Raw genomic sequence first — 5,000 nt, forward strand, 5'->3', positions numbered from 1 at the left:
AACCATTTGCTCCTCGTTTATCAAACCTAATCCTAAGCCTCATCATTAATTCTTCTCGTGTGCAGTCCTTAACCTAAGACTTCTCAATTTCCAACCTCAATCTCAGCCTCGTTATTTTTTTTCTTGTAGACAAGTCCAAGCCTTTGACCCCATTTTCGTTTTTACCAATCTTTTTTTTTCTGTAAACGACCTTAATTACCCTCATACCCCCAAGTACATTTCCTTTTCTCTCGTACGTAATCCTAAGCTTCTGAAAATCCTCTTATTGTTTTTCGTAGCCGATCCTGAGGCGCCCTCACGCCCTCGAGAACTCCACAGCCGTGAAAGAAGCGCCTTGTCTCCCGCTAATGAGACTCAAGTTCTCTGGGAATTTCTTGCAAATCTACTTAAGGATGTACGTAAGAGTATACGTGTGTGTGTGTGTGTGTGTGTGTGTGTGTGTGTGTGTGTGTGTGTGTGTGTGTGTGTGTGTGTGTGTGTGTGTGTGTGTGTGTGTGTATGTGTATGTGTGTGTGTGTGGGTGGGTGGTTGTGGGTGTTTGTGTAGGAGAGACAGAGTGTGAGAGAGAAAATGCGTATGCAGCTCTGTGTCTATGTCTGTGTCTAAGTCTCTGTCTGTGTCTATGTCTGTGTCTATTTGTCTATGTCTGTGTATGTCTCTGTGCCTCTTTCTATGTCTGTGTTTGTGTCTATGTCTGTGTCTATTTCTATGTCTGTGTCTGTGCCTGTGTCTGTGTCTGTGTTCGTGCCTGTCTGCGTGTCAGTCCAGCCCTATGTGACTGTATGCACTTGCACACACAGTTGCGTGGTTAAGTTATTATGTCTGCTAGCTATGCGATTTTTTTTTCCAGGTATGTGTTCAGCCCTTGGTCGTACTCTAATGAGTTATTTCTTTATTTCATTTTTTTCGTTGATCTCTTTTTGCTTCAATAATTCTTTCATCACCGAAGGAGTACAACGTACAACTGAATAAAGTTATCGGTTGTCAGAACAAAAATAGAATAATAGAGTACAATTTTAACATCATTAGTCCCATCATCACAACTTTGCACTTTTTCTCTCTTATCAATAATTTCTTCATCTTCTTCTCTTTATCTCCCTCTACACTCTTTCCTTCTTTCTCTTCATCATTCCTCTTTTTTTCATAATTTACCTTCACCTGTTCCTCCTTCTCGTGCTCTTTACCATCACCATCTTGCTCCTATTTTTCCTCCTCCTCTTTTTTCTATATATTCAACAACTCTCTCGAAACGTCGTAGTAATAGTAGTAGTAGTAGTAGTAGTAGTAGTAGTAGTAGTAGTAGTAGTAGTAGTAGTACTATTATTGCTATCATTATCATTATTATCATCATAATTATCATTATCATTATTATTATGATTAATGAAATATTATCATTATTATAAATATCATTATTACTATTATTATTACTATCATTATTATTATCATTATTGTTATCATTATCATCATCATTATCATTATCATTATTATCATCATAATTATCATAATCATAATTATCATTATGATTAACAAAAATATTAACATTATTATTATCATTATTACTATTATTGTTACTATCATCATCATTGTTATATATGGGTTTCGTCATAAATATAATCACCAATCAATTAATATATCTTTTTATTCATTCATTCATTTTTCTAGCCACTGATTCCGGTAGTGTTGCCTTATCATTCGCAGTTTGCCTCCAAGACATCCACTACACTGCCCTGACAGATTAGACACTCCGCGGTACGCTGAGACATTTGGTGGCCGAGTGTATACGCCCGATCATCGTCCTAAATGACTTCGGTTCAAATATTTCCTAAATACTTTCGCTTGTGTAGGTAATCAACTTGTTCCTGATTTTTCTTATATAATTCACAACGTTTAACTTTAGTGTGTGTGTGTGTGTGTGTGTGTGTGTGTGTGTGTGTGTGTGTGTGTGTGTGTGTGTGTGTGTGTGTGTGTGTGTGTGTGTGTGTGTGTGTGTGTGTGTGTGTGTGTGTGTGTGTGTGTGTGTGTGTGTGTGTGTGTGTGTGTGTGTGTGTGTGTGTGTGTGTGTGTGTGTGTGTGTGTCTGTGTGTGTGTGTGCGTCCACGCGAGTGCGCATGAATTGTGTCTTCAGTATACACATAAGTCATGCATTCTTCACCCCAATGTACATATAAGGATGACCAAATAAAGCCTTTCAGGAGAACAAGATCCGGAAATTAGCTGAATCTATCCAGATTTGTTAATCGAAACAATCTTTAAAAGAATTCATCATCTGCAACACAATCAGGCCAATTCTCCAACAACAGAATGTTTTGGTCATGAAGCGCAACGTAACACTTCAGGACAATGTATGATGAGTGAAACATTCTGATCGTGCATGACCTTACCTTACTCCGTTTCCAACAACCTTTCATAATGTGATCAAGTTAGAGTGATTTCATTATGTAACCTACACAAATACATAGACTTGGTACCTCACATAACGTCTTAGCCCCTGTACCCGTCACTATTGATTGCAACCACACATATTCTCAAAGTATATCAAACTGTAACTACCAACGCCTTACAAGATGTCCAGGACAACACATTTGGTCATGATACTGTCACAACCGTACAGGTTACACTTCCTGGTCCTTCGGTCGTCACGAGGAGTAACTCGTTCAGCAAACTCATTCAACTTAAAAAAAAAAGCCTCAGTTAATCCTTGTCAACCTAGATAGGTACTCTTCATAGCCTTTTCTCCTTATCTACAGACGATTCAGTTTCTGCTGGGGGACAGTCCCGGGTCTGGGGAAGCTATAAAGAAAGGGGAATACGAACATGTGAGATTGTCAGCTCGCATTATGAAAGAGAGCTGGCTTATCTCTCGGGTGAGCCTGTAATTATATCCTCACATGAGAAGAGAAATGACCTCAGGAGGTCGCGCTCATGTGGGTACCCGCGGGCTAAGGACACTACATGTACATAGTTCAGGAAAAAGAATGCGTATACATACACACACAAGCATATATACATACATACATATTATATATATTATATATATATATATATACATATATATATATGTATATCATATACATATGTATATCATATACATATATATATATATATATATATATAAATATATATATATATATATGTATAATATATATAAATATGTGTACATCATATATATATATATATATATATATACATATATATATATATATCTATATATCTATATGTATATCTATATATACATATATATACACACACACACACACACAATATATATATATATATATACACATATATATATATATATATATATACCTGTGTGTGTATGTATACTGCATATGTCTGTATAGAATTTTCAACCCACTCTGCTACTATTTTAGATAAGCCCTACAACAAAATCAAACCGTCGAGATCGAAGGTAGAAATGAGGTTTTTGGAGGCCCTGCAATAATTCAATTAGAATCATCAAGGCTGTACCCGAGAACCTCCGTACAGAAGGAACACATATGAATGAACTGTTTTTCCTATGGATTGTCCAAAGAAAGACTCGGTACAAAATTGGGTTTAAAATGATCTAGAGTTTCCTCATTCGCAAGGAGAACCACACCCCCATCCCGTGTCTCACCTGAATAAAGTTCTCATCCAATGGCCGAAACAACATATGAAGGATCTTTTCCAGCTCATTACTCTTTTGTCTAGCTTTTTATTTATTTGCTTATTTATCTATTTACTTATTTATTTATTTATTTTTTTATCTATTTATTTGTCTATTTATTCATCAATTTTTATTTATCTATTTATTTATTTATTCATTTATTTATTTTTTGCAAGGGATCTGCCATAGTAACAGTAATAGTTACTATAATGAGAATGACAGTTCAATGATAATAACCTCAATAGCAATGATGATAGTGATAGCAGTAGTAATACTGACAATCATAATTTTAATAATAATAATAATAATAACAGTAATATTGGTAGTCAAAGTCATATAAAAGATTACTGGTAAATAATTTTAATTGATCATAATAATTATAATAGCAATAATAATAATGAAAATAAACATGATGATAATATTACTAATGATTATAATAATGATGATAATGATTATAGTAATAATAGTAGCGATGATGATGATGATGATGATGATGATGATGATGATGATGATGATGATGATGATGATGATGATGATGATGATGATGATGATGATGATGATGATGATGATGATGATGATGATGATGATGATGATGATGATGATGATGATGATGATGATGATGATGATGATGATGATGATGATGATGATGATGATGATGATGACGACGACGATGATAATAGTAATAATGATAATGATAATGATGATAATAACAATTATGATAATGACAATAACAATGAATATATTAATAATAATAATAATGATAACAATGATAATAATAATAATAATAATAATAGTATTAATAATAATATTAACAATAATAATAATAATAATAATAATAATAGTAATAATAACAATGATGATAAATGATAACATTAATAATACTGACAATAGCAACTTTAATCATGAAAATCATGATAATGATAATGATAACAATAGTTCTGGAACAGTAAGGTAGTTTGGTTATTTTCATGGAAGAGTTCGGCACTTGCTAATTAATATTAACAATCTTTTATTCTCAGGTATAGAAAATAGAGAAATTTACTATTCAAAATTCAATTTTAAAACTTTCTTTTTCAGCCATACAGTCAGTTCAACCAACGTTAAATGACAGTGAACATCATAAATTCTCATTAACCTAAGATAAGAAAAAATACTGAGGCATAGAAACGAATATATTTGGGACACACATTCGAACATAAAGAAAAACCGAGCAGTGCAGTAATATTAGTATAATATACTTTTACGAGCTCCCCCAAGATTTTCAGGGTCTGTCACCTTAGCCTTCAGTTAAGTGTACTTTACAAGATGCAGTGAAACGTATCTCAGTATGTTTTGACATTTACAAGAAAATTGT

General features: G+C 33.6%; 1 protein-coding gene across 1 annotated transcript in view; it reads right to left on the reverse strand.

Annotated features, from left to right (window-relative positions):
* LOC143018911 (uncharacterized) overlaps positions 1 to 5,000 on the reverse strand; it is a 364,997-nt gene that overhangs the window by 99,686 nt on the left and 260,311 nt on the right. The window lies entirely within an intron of this gene.

The sequence above is a fragment of the Oratosquilla oratoria genome, chromosome 36 (genome assembly GCF_046742065.1).
Source record: "Oratosquilla oratoria isolate Oo_2021 chromosome 36, ASM4674206v1, whole genome shotgun sequence".
Lineage (NCBI taxonomy): Eukaryota > Metazoa > Arthropoda > Malacostraca > Stomatopoda > Squillidae > Oratosquilla > Oratosquilla oratoria.